Source organism: Hyla sarda, chromosome 5 (assembly GCF_029499605.1).
Source record: "Hyla sarda isolate aHylSar1 chromosome 5, aHylSar1.hap1, whole genome shotgun sequence".
In the NCBI taxonomy this organism is placed as follows: Eukaryota; Metazoa; Chordata; class Amphibia; order Anura; family Hylidae; genus Hyla; species Hyla sarda.
In genome coordinates, this window is record NC_079193.1 from 238,421,650 (window position 1) to 238,437,721 (window position 16,072).

The 16,072-nt window shown below is 42.6% G+C and overlaps 1 protein-coding gene across 3 annotated transcripts in view; it reads right to left on the reverse strand.

Moving 5' to 3' along the window:
- Positions 1-16,072, reverse strand: part of ATP9B (ATPase phospholipid transporting 9B (putative)) — a 323,289-nt gene that overhangs the window by 48,587 nt on the left and 258,630 nt on the right. The window lies entirely within an intron of this gene.

The following is a 16,072-nucleotide window of genomic DNA, read 5'->3' on the forward strand; positions in this document are numbered from 1 at the left end:
CTGCACTCATACAAAAAAGCAGCAGCTTTCTCTCTGCTGTCACAAACATCATGTCCTCTCTATATCTGAAAATAAATCTTTCTAAAACAGAACTTCTGGTGTTTCCTCCATCTACTAACCTATCTAAACCTGATATTTTTTTTATTTCAGTGTCTGGTACTATCATGTCCACTATCTTAGAGTTATAATAGAAACAGATCTATCATTCACTCCTTATATTCAACTCCTTTCACAATCTTGTCACCTACACCTCAAAAACATCTCCAGAATCCACCCTTTTCTTAATTAAAACAACAGAAACTCTAGCAGTGTTGTTTCATTCCCGACTATTGCAACTTCTTACAAATTGTCCTTCCCCTCACCAATCCATTCTAAATGCAGCAGCCGGACTCATCTTTGTTTCCATCCATTACCTCCCTCTGTGTCAGTCACTGCACTGTTTAGCCATTCATTCCAGAATACAGTGTAAACTCCTCACTCTCACCCATAACGCTCTCCATAGTATTGCACCTCCCTACATCTCCTTTCACATCATTGTCTATGCCTCAACAAATGCTCTAAGCTCTTATAATGATCAGAAACTAACATCTTCCATAATTCATACATCTCACTCTCAACTCCCAAGACTCTGCTCATGCTGCACCGTTTTTAAGGAATGTAATAACCCGAACCTTAAAGTGTACCCATCAGGTCCAACAATTTTTTTTAATTTATCACTCAGTACCTAATCCTGACCATGTACATAACATTTTTATGTTTCTAGCACCTTTATTTATTTTTCTATGACACTTTTAATTTAGCTCACTAGTCTGAATTCCTCTCAAAGGGAGGGGGCGTGGCCTCACTGTGCAGGTCTCCGCCCCCTCCCTCAGTATGCTGTCTGCTCACATCTCCCCCAGCATTAGCAAAACTACAACTCCCAGCTTGTCCTCACTGACAGTAGCGGGACACAAGCTGACAGTGGGAGGATTTTTCCTCCACCTGAGTGCCCTGCACTCACAGCTGTCAATCAAGGAAGTTATTCCATGGACACAGCAGGACTAGTATGTGTCCAAGCAGGCATGGGGGGGGCAGTTGTTCAACTGGCTTTTTCAGTTCTAATGAAAGCAATTGCAAAACCTATTAGTTTTGCATGCTTTACAGCATTTCAAAAGTTTTTATATCTGACAGTGCCCATTTAAGTCTTATACTCAATATCCACACTTTTAAGCATGCCCTAAAGGCACATCTTTTTAGACAGGCGTATAACATTCCCTAACTGGTCTCCCCTACTATCCCTACTATGTCCTCCTCACTATGATTTAGCGGTGTCCCCCAATGCTCTTTGCACTTAAGACATTCAGAGATGGGCTGGTGACTGGTTCACCCACCATCATGTAATCTACCCAATTTATACCTGGATTGACTATTGTATAAATAAAGCACTTTCTGCCTTTTGTTTCAACCTTATTCTCCATAGATTGTAAGCTCTTGTGAGCAGGCCCCTCACTCCTCTTGTTTTGAATAATTAGTGTGTAATTTTCCAACATCTGATATTTGTCTTTATTTGTACTCACAAAATTGTGAAGTGCTGCAGACTTTGTCGGCGATATAGAAATTATTTGCTAATAAAAGGAAATTAATATCATCACTGAAATGGGAATAGTCGATTTTGGTGCATCAAAAGTCAGAATTCTGGTTCAGAAATGTCTGCCTCTATCAAGTATTCAAATGTTCACATTTTAAATATGCTATTTTAAATACATTTGCACATTGATATAAAAAATAAAAAAAATAAAACAACCTGCCTTTATCGCATAAAAGTAAATGATTTCCTCAGTGGTTTATGTTCAACATTTCCTTACGTGACTGGCTGTTATTTTCACTCCATTCACTCATAGCTTCTATTCTTTGCAGACCTCTTGTTAGATTTTTCAACTTGCACATTTCAAGTACTTACCACCTACTAACCTGAACTTTGGCTGCTGTTCTGTCATTATCTGTGGCAGAAACCCTATACAGAATCTATTACAAAACGTCACTTTGAAGTGTTCTAAACACAACGGATTTAATCACATACTATGTAAAAGCTATTCTACAAAAGCAGTCCTAAGGTGTAAAAAGTCCAAGGCTCACAATATTTTTGACCAAAACACTGGGAGCTCCAATTCTCGCTGAAATCCTGGCACACTTGTTAGCTTAAAATGACAATTAAAACAAAGCAGTAAATCAAACAGCATGGGCTTTTTAATTTTCATTAGCAGCAAGACATTAGTAAAATGATGTAGGACAATTACTCACAAAAAGCTACCGCAGGTTTTAATGCAGTGACCTTTGGCTTTCCAGAAATGTATCGGATTCCTAGATATAACTTTTAACTACCTCATTCTTTCATATAGATTGTTGTTGCCAATACAGATAGATAACAATTGAATTACCAAGTCCTAAATTAACTAACCATAAGACTGATTTCAAGAAGATGAATGCGATTTATTTTCTACTTACTAATAAAAGACAATGAAACATGGCACCGGCTGCAACTGTTGCTGAAGATTCATATAAAGAACATGTATTACAATCTTAGAAGTCAGGTAAGCTATAATTCACTGCTCTGATTAAAGTCATAGGAATCAATGTCCGACTTGTCTCGAATGTTGTGTCCTTGAAAGGAGTATGGATGCTCATAAGAGGAAATGAATTTGGAGGACAGAGGTTTGATCATTGTGATGCATAAACGTGCATATTGCAGTATAAACTGCTGCAACCACAATCAGGCATCCCGGATAGTGGTTATGAGTTATGGCAAGTTATCCACTTTTATTAGCTACAATGCAAGCAGTATGATGTGATGATCTGTGCGTCCAAAGTCACTTTGTAGCCCCAACCATTTCATAGGGATGCACAAAACCCCCAATAATGCCTATAGAGGACATGCAGCTGAAAGGCTAACTGCTATAAAATGCAGTTATGGGAGTGTGGTTATATTAACCCCTTGAGGACCCGGGGTTTTTCTGTTTTTGCATTTTCAATTTTCCCTCCTTACCTTTAAAAAAATCATAACTCTTTCAATTTTGCACCTAAAAATCCATATGATGGCTTATTTTTTTTTGCAAAGAGTTCAGCTTCCCTCCGTGTCTCTGTGCGCCCGGACTGGTGTGGACTACACCATGAAGTATATAGCGAAGAAAAGATATATGTCCAGCGCAGCTCCCGTAAAACGTAGCTTTTATTGTATATTCATTAGCAGGTACATAGACAGGTGACGTGTTTCAGTTCGTCAAAGAACCTTAGCCATGACTAAGGTTCTTTGACGAACCGAAACGCGTCACCTGTCTACGCTGTCTATGTACCTGCAGATGAATATACAATAAAAGCTACGTTTTACGGGAGCTGCGCTGGACATTATCTTTTCTACACCAATTCTACTTTGTAATGACGTCAGTCATTTTACCTAAAAATCTACGGCAAAACAGAAAAAAAAATCATTGTGAGACAAAATTGAACCCCCCCCCCATTTTGTAATTTTGGGGGCTTCCATTTCTACACAGTAAATTTTTTGGTAAAAATGACACCTTCTCTTTATTCTGTAGGTCCATATGATTAAAATGATACCCTACTTATATGTAGGTTTGATTTTGTCGTACTTCTGGAAAAAATCATAACTACATGCAGGAAAATCTTCTGACCCCTACAACTTTATTTTTCTGCGTATGAGGGCAAATTTTTTGCGCCATGATCTGAAGTTTTTAGTGGTACAATTTTTGCATTGATAGGACTTATGGCTTATTTGGACTTTGGAATTTTTTTGCACGTATGCCATTGACTGTGCGGTTTAATTAACAATATAATTTTATAATTCGGACAGGGGGGTGATTCAATCTTTTATTAGGGAAGGGGTTAAAAGATCTTTATTCACTTTCTTTTGCAATGTTATAGCTCCCATAGGGGGCTATAACACTGCACACACTGATCTTTGACATTGATCAATTGTTTCTCATAGGAAACCATTGATCAATGATTCTGCAGCTTGACTGCTCATGCCTGGATCTCAAGGTAAGGTAAGGGACCCTCCTTCTGTGTCACAGCTGTTTGGGATGCCGCGGCCCCGCGTTATAGAACGGAAGCGGACTCGTGACGAACAGGTACGTCATGGGTCCTTAATGGGTTAATGTACAGAATTGTACATTTTTATTTTTAGTGACTGTAAGTTTTAATATCAAATATATTGCAGATAGTGAATTAGATTGCTACCTCCCTGATGAAGGAAACCGTTTAGTTTCTGAAACACGTCAGAGTAATTTTAACCGTCGTAGGCTTCCACATTGACCTCACAAACCAGAGAGCGACTTTTTAACAGCACTGCTTGGTTGTGATGCCACTGTCTTCAACACAACGTGTTCTGCCCGAACGGAGGACTTAGAACTGCTGTATCAATGTTGGATCCCAGGTACTGTTTCCTCCATCTGGGAACACTATCCACATTCAGGATAGCATCTTTTTACACATACCAATGACCTTCCACTTCTAAGGTTGACTGCTTTAACCTCTGCATACCATCTATACCAGGGGTACTCAACTATTTTTAGTGAGGGTCCGCTTATTCAGGTCTGCCACTGGTAAAGGTCCGAGCAAAGCGCTGAGGCCTGGTTCACACCTAGTGGCCGCAGAGACATGAAGGAAATAGGTAAAATGACTGGAGTCTGGAGGATGTAAATCTACAGTTACCCGTATTTTCTGAATACAGCCAGAGACTGAACCCCTGAAAATAATACTGCCGCATACTGTACTCCTGAATATAATACTGCCGCATTGTGAACCCCTGAATAACATACTGCCGCATTGTGTACCCCCTGAATAACATACTGCCGCATTGTGGACCCCCTGAATAAAATACTGCCGCATTGTGGACCCCCTGAATAAAATACTGCCGCATTGTGGACCCCCTGAATAAAATACTGCTGCATTGTGTACCCCTGAATATAATACTGTCACATGCTGTACACCTGGATTTAATACTGCCACATGCTGTACCCCTGAATATAACTGCCACATGTTGTGCCCCTGAATATATTACTGCCACATACTATACCCATGAATATATTACTGCTACACACTGTGCCCTTGGTATATTACTGCCGCATGCTATTCCCCTGAATATTTTACTGCCACACATTTTGCCCCCACAAAAAATTATGCCACTGTGCCCCCAGAATACACGATGGCCCTGTGCCCCCAGATTACACGATGCCCCTGTGCCCCTAGAATACACAATGCCCCTGTGCCCCCAGAATACACAATGCCCCTGTGCCCCCAGAATACATAATGTCACTGTGCTACCACAAACTGTGCAACCATGACTCTTCAGCTTCTGCAAACTACCACTCCTATCATGTACAGACAGACGGTCATGATGGTAGTTGAAGTTTTGTAACAACTGGAGAGTCACAGGTGGGGGAATGACTGCTGACCTGGGAAATTAGGAGTAGTGTGGAGGATGGGGGGCTGTAGGAATGTGGAGGATGGGGGGCTGTAGGAATGTGGAGGATGGGGGGCTGTGGGAGGATGGGGGACTGTAGCAGCGTGGAGGATGGGGGGCTGTAGCAGTGTGGAGAATGGGGGGCTGTAGCAGTGTGGAGAATGGGGGGCTGTAGCAGTGTGGAGAATGGGGGGCTGTAGCAGTGTGGAGAATGGGGGGCTGTAGCAGTGTGGAGGATGGGGGGCTGTAGCAGTGTGGAGGATGGGGGGCTATGGGAGTGTGGAGGATGGGGGGCTGTGGGAGTGTGGAGGATGGGGGATTGTTGCAGTGTGGAGGATGGGTGACTGTAGCAGTGTGGAGGATGGGGGGCTGTAGCAGTGTGGAGGATGCCGCCCCCCCCATCCTCCACACTGCTACATCCCCCCATCCTCCACACTCCTGCAGCCCCCCATCCTCCACACACCTGCAGCCCCCTCCACACTCCCACAGCCCCCCATCCTCCACACTCCCTCAGCCCCTCATCTTCCACACTCCTGCAGCCCCCCCTCCTCCACACTCCTGCAGCCCCTCAATCCTCCACACTGCTACAGCCCCCATCCTCCACACTCCTGCAGCCCCCCATCCTCCACGCTCCCGCAGCCCCCCATCCTCCACGCTCCCGCAGCCCCACATCCTCCACACTCACACAGCCCCATCCTCCACACTCCCGCAGCCCCCCATCTTTCACACTCCCGCAGCCCCCCATCCTTCACACTGCTACAGCCCCCCATCCTCCATACTTTTACAGCCCCCCCATCCTCCACACTACTACAGCCCCCCATTCTCCCCTTCCCCCCGTCGTCCACCACAATCCTACATTGCCCCCCACCCCTCTGCCATTTTAAACTACACATTTCAGCCCCAGCGGAAACCAGCCCTTCGGCACCTTGATAGTGTCTGCAACATGTAGAAGCTGCAGCTCTTGGCGGCAGCGGGATCTCCTTCTGCTGCTTAGCAGCCGGGGCAGGGACACGTCTGAGACACATTTGTTTTGTTTTAAAAATTGTGTCTGGGCAGATGGACGGCCCCCTGAGAAGCCTACACAAGTGAAGGAGGAGGAAGACGGCAGGCGGTCTGCATTGCTGGCGACCGCGGTCCAGATCTGGACCGTGGTCCGCCAGTTGAGTACCCCTGATCTATACATCACACTGTCTATACTCTCACTCTTCCCCACTTTGCACAGCAGTTTTTTTATTGTTTATTTCTGAGTGGTATACAGGGGAACCATTAGTCTAACAGCAGCATACACCATAATAGAGGTTTTCCACTTCTGTAAGGGTGCACAAGTAACCTAGCGCCATAATATCCTAAATTCAAAAATATAATGTACAGCAAATCTTGGGTGCAGATAAGAGATCAATTGTTTTTAAGGATCAATAGTATCCCTTATATACCCCTCACAAGAATTGGAGCAGCAGAGCATGAATATAGCCTAAGTAGTAGAATCATTGATAAATGAACAGGGATGTCAGTAATTAGTAAGGTCAGAAGAAGTGATATCTCCCTGACCCACAAAATCCGAATCAATATGATCAATCAAAATATAATGACACAGCTAATACAAAGAGAGAAGAGACCAAGTTTGTTATTTCATATGTTTATCATAGCATTTTGGTCAGAGTGGAACCGACACACAGTGAAAGATATGCAACCTTTTCTGTGTTTCTGACCCACTTTTGCTTTTGGCTAAAAATACTGATCAAAATACCACATGTGAACGCACTCATGCCTTATTAGTGAAACAGAGCTATACTCTGACCTGTAAATGTAACAGAAAGTGGACTAAAGATAAAACCCCTAGAACATATCATTATGGGCACAACTGCACTTCCTAAACTTTATAATCGGAACGACACGCTGAACCTTGAAGTTTAGCATCCTACGATTTGCCAAATTAAAAGTTACAAAAAAACAAGTGTTACAAATTACAAAGAAAAATCTACTTGTAGTTAAAACACAAGTGTCTTGAATTAAAGATTGATAAGGAAATAAACTTAGTGAATTTTAGTTTTCCCAATTTAACAAACTGGTGCGCTACTCCCAGACAGGAAGCGTGAGCTTCCTGTGCTTACTTTGAGTGACGCGTGTAACCTTTGAATCTTGCGTCCATCAATCTGCATTGTAATTAATTCTGTTTTTGCTTTTAAATGCTATGGTTACCTCTGTCTTACCGATTCCAAGCAAAACACCATAACCCCTGGAGACACACACATATATAAATATATATATACAACAGGTGACCGAGTACTAAAAGATGAACCACTCTGCATTATCAAATGGTCAGAGAAAAAAATCAACCAATAATAATATAAAATTATACATTTATGTAGATGAACACATCATACTTATGTAGAAAATACACTATACATTAAATATATATACCAATGGATCACTTTTACCCAATAGGAAAAAAGACCCATGCGTTTGCACGCCACTCTCTATATATGGGGATTTAATGAGAAGAACATTTCGCTGTCATTGTTTTAATTACAAGTGTTGACGATTAAAATATAATATAATTATGACTTTAAAAATACTGCTTGAGCGTTGAAAAAGACTGTTGGTCAATAGCTTAGACAACATATAGAGCATTTATTCTTCATAGGGCATCAAAGGTCAGGCAAATGATGGTTTTATGCTACCGACAATGATTTGCTCTTCGCATTGACAAAACAACAACAATTAGTCTTACTTCAATGAACGCACACAAAAATGAATTAAACAAAATGACAGAGCTCATACATTACACAAAGCACCAGCCAGAGTCAGTCGCTTTAGATTTAAACTATATTTAAACTCTATGCTCAATTTACATTACTCCATTTAAAAGGTACAATGAATATCCTTTTAATGTTTATGGTAAATGTCCATCAAAATGACTGGTCACAACAAGTGAGTCAAGAATGTACATATTAATGACTCCTAACCAAACAATTAAATTTCTCTATAACAGTTAAGAAACATACAGCATAGCCTCTAAAAATGAATTGCTTTAATTTTATTAAAGGGGTACTCTACTGGAAAACATCTTATCCCCTATCCAAAGGATAGGGGATAAGATGTCTAGTCACGGGGTCCCGCCACTAGGGACCCCCGGAATCTCAGCTGCAGCACCCCAGTCATCCGGTGCACAGAGCCAACTCTGCTCAGTGGCAGATGACTGGCGACTACAGCCACCATGCCCCCCCATTAACGTCTATGGGAGGAGGCAGGAAGAAAAAGTTGTCCCTCTTTAGACGCTGCTTTCCCAATAGAGTCACATAGACATGATTGTCTAGAAGAAATGTTCTTTATTAACCAATAACCAAGATTGGTTAATATAGAACATTTCTTCTAGACAATCATGTCTATGTGAATCTATTGGGAAAACAGTGCCTAAAGAGGGACAACTTTTTCTTTCTGCATTCACAAACGGATAGACCCTGGTCTATCTGAATACCCCTACGGCCTCGCAGCAATCCCAGGAACTCCCTGTACCCAATGCTATTGGGTTATATGCACATATTCATTGCGCTCAAGGTGAACATACTACTAGCCCTCTGACCCTCTGGTTTATTAGGGTATCGCACCCGGTGCCCTGTGTGGTTCTTTTTTCTCATCCTTCTCCTATGGGACGAGGCGTCACGGCTACGTACTAGGTGTCACTCCCCCTCCTACAGACATGAATGGAGGGGGCGTGATGTCACGAACACGGAAGCTCCAAACTTCCGTGTTCCGGACACCACCGCTGCAGGACCCCCACTGATCAGACATCTTATTCCCTATCGTTTGGATAGGGGATAAGAAGTTTTCCGGTGGAGTACCCCTTTGAGACAACCATTTCCAAAGCAGTGTACATAATACTGTAATAGGGCACATGGACATTATAGAGAGAAGCTTCCTGCTTGTGACCACTCTCTATTGGTAAGAGCAGAGATATACTTAGTATTAGCAGTCAGATTATGTTTTACAACGACAGCCATTCATTTGTGCTGCAGGAATGTCTGTCTGAAAGCAGTTATTGCTGGAGGGTTCAGAAGCGGGATCCATAAGTTGTCTGTTGTGCATCTTACCAATGTCATATAAAAAAATATGTCATAATGAGACAATCCCTTTAAAAATATTACAATAATAAAGATGCTGTATGTCCCTAAATATTTTACTATGCTTGGCCACAGGAAATGTTAATATAGACACTGGGAATGTTAATATAGATAACATTGTAATGTATTTGTATTCTTTATTAGAAAGAATGCAGCTATGGCGTAGTCCATACGATGCCTCCCTGTACACTGTAGAGGGCAAGTAATCATTTTTATATGACTATTAAGTTAACCAATGGCAGATGTCACGGGGAGGGCCACATTGGATTTCAAAGCTGCCTGGCAGTGGCTTCAGTAGCAGCTGCTGAGAAGTAATGTGGATGAGGGTTAAGGAGCACAACTGTACAACTGTTGGCCATAATTCTCAGCCAACAGACCACACAAATATACTCAAAATGGAGGAGATTATTGGACTTTTGCTCGTGATCACTAAGCCAAAAATGTAATATGTCAATTAACAAGTTGAGACATTAGATTCAATAGAATGTAATTTATTAATTCCTTGACTGTACTGAAAAGTATTAAGTTATCAATAACTGTCAATCTTTTTTAGTACTACACTAATAAGTCATTGTGGTTGTGACCTGCTCCACAACAAACTACTTCTCCTAATGCATAATACCAATTATAGTATATTTACTTAGTAAATAAATAAAACATTGTAGGCCAAGATTAAAGCTTACCTGTCAATGCATATCAAGTAACAGCACTATTTTCCGCTTCACTGTCCAGTAATGATACTACGACGGTGATATAAGTGCACAGCATACAGCAGGCATACACTGCTGATTAGGACAATAACTGTAATACTTAATAAAAAGGGCAATAAATCTGTGGCTTATAGTAAGCACTACTTAGCAAACAAGACCAATCAATGTTCAGTGGCCAGAAGAGGGCAAAGGTCTTTAAGGTCCCTGTTCACAGCATGTTGAATTAGATGGACTTGTGACCTCTGCACTTTCCAGTCGACATCCTGGGCTTATATCCTTTCATGATTGTTCAATATATTTATCAGCAATAGCTTTCCACGCTTGATGTGTACATACACTTATGACAATTAAACCCTATGTAGTTATGATTTTGTCAATGGCTTTTCCTGCTTACAAGTAATGTTTGTTATGCAGCGGCTGTTCGTCTCGCCAGTGATAGACACATGAAACTTTTTACCTTCTCTGAGAAAATGAAATATTGATCACTTATCATAAGAAACAAGAGCGGAGTATAATCAGACACCACATTTTGAATACTAAAAGAGAAACTAATCCAGCAGAGCTTTGACAATAATATAACACACGTCCTGGGTTATGTGTCTTCAGGTGACAGCTTGGACCATTGTGTAGATCAGTAGATCAGGCCTTTGCAGACATATATGAGCAAATGAAAACCATGGCAGTAACGTGCCCCAGCACAGAGCGTTGTTATCATAGTAATATAGTAAATGATTGAACACTGTTCTATGCCGAATAAAATAAATAGCAAACAACAACACTATTTCATAGTAAAACTGTTCATAAACATTAAACATTTTTCATGATTATTTCGAATTACATTGGAAATAAAGACAATTATCTTTCTATAGGGACATTCTGACAGTTCCCCAATTTCACCTAAAGGAGGTGAACGTGGACTGTCTAATATTATAAAAAAGATCTGCTATTTGTTATTGGAAATAGTGCCACCCCTGTTTATGGTTTAATTCTAGTATTGCAGGATAGCCCTTAAAATCTGTGAATTATTTTAGGAGTGGCAGCCCTCAGATTAAACCGGTGGTCTGTGATGAGACAACCCTCGTAGAAGGTTTAATATAAAAACTGAAAAATACCTCAATCTCCAAATGGAGATAACTAAAGATAAGCACACTCAAAAGGTATGCAAGGCATCAGCTCACCACCCATAGAGCTTGCTACTGTCCAATTTTATTTTATTTTTTTCAAAAATCATCATGGAATTTACCTCGTAAAGGCCTTATGGACGGAAATGCTTAAGCATTTTTTTGTGCACATTTTTTAAGATTTGTAGCTCCATGATGATTTTAATTTGAAGAAAACAAGACTGTACGCTACATGTAATATGGGTGCTGGATCCGAGGAACTCTCTATCTGATCCGACAAAACTGTCACACTTACATTTAATATATATATATATATATATATATATACACATCCAACGTATTTTGGGACTTCCAGCTCTAACCTGATGTAAATATTTGAAAAAAGAAGAATTGTTCAATCTAAGTTCCTGCAGGACATAAGCTGCTGCTAGAATGGTCAGGCGCTTATTCCCTTTTAGGGTACGTCCACACATACAGGATCCTGCGCAGATTTGATGCACAGGATTTGTAACTGCCGATTAGAACTGTGCTCAGTCATTAAGTTTACATTGAAATCTGCAGCAGAAAATCCTGTGCATCAAATCTGCATACGTATGAACGTACCTTAAAAAAATGTAATAAAAAAAATACACGTGCACTTAGCTTAGCATACATACTTTCAGTGGAGTTGAAAATCTCAGCTGTTGGCGACAGCTATTTAAAGTATACGCCCAGGCCCGTCGCTACAGGACGGGCAAACCAAGCAATTGCTTGAGGCCCCGAGCTGGCTCGGGGCCCCAAGCAGAGCCGGTGCTTGTCCTGCCGGACCGTCGTCCTGCCCCTATCCCATTTCAGCAGCTCGCCATGTCGGCCGGTGTAGTGAAGAAAACTGTGTCTTGCAGCGTTCTGTGTCCCGAACAGCTGATGAAACACAGTTTTCTTCACCGGCCGGGCCAGCAGTGCAAGAGCCTGGAGCGGGACGGGAGGCAGAGACTAAAGCCCCTCCTGTCCTGTAGCATGGTGGAGCGGGGGCTGTCAGCTGTCCCGCTCCACCATTCTCACTCGCTTCTCCGTTCTTGCAGTGTGAGCCACGGGGACGCCATCCACAGCAGGCCGGCACAATGACGTCACACCATCGCACCGGCGCCCGGAGATTACGTGCCCGCGGCTCACACTGCACGAATGGAGCAGCGTGTGAGAAAGGTGAGAGCTGTTCGGGCACTATGGTACAGGGAACTATATGTGAGGGGCATAGGACAATGGGGCGTTATATGTGGGGGGCACAGGACAGGGGGTATTATATATGAGGGTAGGGCTGGGCGGTATGACCAAATATGTGTATCACATAATTTTTTTTTAACTTACGGCGGTTCCACGGTATATAACAGTATTTTCACCCCCCCTCCCCCCCCAAAACATGTGACCAGCCAGCACTGTTCTGCTCCCCCCAATTAATGATCAGCCCAGCGGGGTACTACTCACAGATGTCACCTTCAAGCACTGCCCTCCTCCTCTTTGTTGGGGGCCGCTGGCGCTGGAACTCACTGTACGCCGGTGGTCTCCAACCTGTGGACCTCCAGTTGTTGCAAAACTACAACTCCCAGCATGCCCAGACAGCCAACGGCTGTCCGGACATGCTGGGAGTTGTAGTTTTGCAACAGCTGGAGGTCTCCAGGTTGGAGACCACTGCTGTACGCTGTATCCCTATGCCCGGGCTGCAAAAGATACAGAAAATAAACTTTAAACTCACCTACGTCGGCCACACACTGGGGACTGGAACGCCGGACAGCCGTCAGCCTATCACCAGCCGGAGCGATGTCCCGCCCCGGCCAGTGATAGGCTGAGCCCACTGTCATGTAAGAAGCCGGCCAGAGCTTCTTACATGACAGTGCACTCAGCTTATCAGCCTGTGGCCTGTGCCCCTCACGTATAATGCCCCCTGAGGGGGCAGGACAGGGGGCATTATATGTGAGGGGAACATGACGGGGGCATTATATGTGAGGGGCAGAGGACATAGGGCATTATATGTGGGGGGCACAGGACAGGAGGTATTATATTTGAGGGGCACAGCACAGGGGGGCATTATATGTGAGGGGCTCATGACGGGTTATTATAAAAAGAGCGGCACATGTCAGGGGTGCATTATATGTGGGGGGCACAGGACAGGGGGTATTATATATGAGTAGAACATGATAGGGGGCATAATATGTGAGGGGCACATGACAGGGCGCGCCCCCCCCCCTGTAATGTGCCCATATAATGCCCCCCTGTCATGTTCCCCTTACATATAATGCCCCCCTGACATGTGCCCCTCACTTATAACCACCCCTGTCCTGTGCCCCTCACATACAATGCCCCGTGTCCTGTGCCCCTCATGTATAATGCCCCCTGAGAGGGCAGGACAGGGGGCATTATATGTGAGGGGAACATGACGGGGGCATTATATGTGAGGGGCACAGGACATAGGGCATTATATGTGGGGGGCACAGGACAGGAGGTATTCTATATGAGGGACACAGCACAGGGGGGCATTATATGTGAGAGGCACATGACAGGGGGGCACAGGACAGGGGGTATTATATATGAGGGGCACATGACAGGGCCCCCCCATATCATGTTCCCATATAATGCCCCCCTGACATGTGCCCCTCACTTATAATAACCCCTGTCCTGTGCCCCTCACATATAATGCTCCCTGTGGGGAGGGGGGCCTCCATGTCTATTTTGCTTGGGGCCCCCCAATTCCTTTAAACATCCCTGTATACGGCCAGCTTACACCGAATATGCCAGAAATCTTTCACAAATGCATCAAAATAATTTTTTCATGTGTTAAAGGCTTTTCAAGTTTTTTTTTTTTTGACATCCAAATTGTCTAGAAAAAGTGCAAGAGGAAGAAGTTGTAAATGTCCCATAATTTGGAATAGAGTACTGGTGTATACATATGGCAACCATGAGAAGGAATAAGGAAACATAACAGGTGCTTAGTTAGTTGCGGCAAACTGATCGCATCACAAGCACACTTTGGCACATCTGTTGCATTTGCACCAAAATAAATGCACCTTAAAGGGGTTATCTGGCCAAAGAGCAGTACCCACATTCTATGCGGGGATGCGTCTCCAGTCTCGGAAAGCTCCTTGTTTCTGGGACTGGGGCCGTAACACCACGCCCCCTTGTGACTTCATGCCATGCCCCCTCCATTCATGTCTAAGGGAGAGGGCGTGATAGAGGGAGCATGGCATTACGCCACATCCCCAGTTGCGGAAACAAACACCTTAAACAAACACCTTTCCGAGACTGGAGACGAAGGCCTGCATAGCATGCGGGTGCTGCACGGAGATCTCGGGGGATCCCAGCGACGAGCCCCCGTGATCAGACATCCTTTGGATAGGGGATAAGATGTCTTTGGTCGGATAACCCCTTAAAATCATTATTGATACATCTGCCCGAATTTTTTTTTCCACAAACATGGCTTTTATTACCCATTAAGTAAGTGTTAATCATCTGGAAATTACACTATTTTAAATATATAAAGAAGAATATGTCATAGTATTTAAATGTAAACCACCTTCAGAGTCAAATTATGTTTATCAAATGACAGTGCCATGTATTAAGCAAATCTGTTTAGCCATGGAAATGCTGAGTGTAAGGTAAAAACATCAATTGAACCATTTACTTGCATAAAGCTCTAGGGTGCAATATTTAAAGCACTTTATTCAATAAAAAATGCTTTTAAAATGGTACTTTGGTGATTGGGAAAAACTGGAATCATCTGTCAATGTGACTGCAAGAAAGTTCAATAAGCTAAATAATGAACCATTTACATTATTTTCCTCAGGCTCCATGACTCGTGTCAATAGTACTCTTTAAAAAATTATGATGTAGCTCTTGTACTTTGTAAATCACAGGATGCACATTTCTACCTTTTGTGAGCTAAAATGATCGGTAACGAAAAAATCACATTTCATATACTGGCTACAGGCAAATATTAGATGTTTTATTCTGAAGAGAGATGATCCATTTGGAAATCATTTTAAAACCCTTAAATAGATATTACCATCTCATAGTGATTGCATATGGCTAAGATATGCCATTACTTTTATGATCAGTGGGATCCAACCTATGGGACCCTCACCAGCCCTTTCATAGACTTTTCCTGCCAGCAGTGCCCTGCACAGTTGACCAACTAATTCTATTATTAGATTGAACGTGGATGGCTACACCTCACAGGGATCCCAGAGATGATGGCATATCCAACAATAAAACAAGGTGTCTAAAAGGACATTATTTGTTTAGGGTGCATTCACACATGCATATTTTTGTTGCAGAGTATATCCCACTGACTTCTATGGGTAGAAAAATCTGCAGCAGAAAATACGCAAGTTTAAACGTACCCTTAAAGTAATCCTAAAGACCCATATGTCCTGGTAAATAGAGCAATTCTTTGTAAGATATGCCAACTATTTGGCAAACTATTTTTTTTCTGAATTTTCAAAAAGTGTTAGACTGGAAAAGCCACTGAATTAAAGTTTTCCAAACAAAAACTATTGATGGACCATTAACCTAGGCCTCCAACAGTCTTTGGCCAGAAAGCCCTTTTAAACAAACCTTACTACGTATGTGAGACAGAACAAAGTTAAAGAGGTATTCCATGAAAAAAAAAATATATCATATCAACTGGCTCCAGAA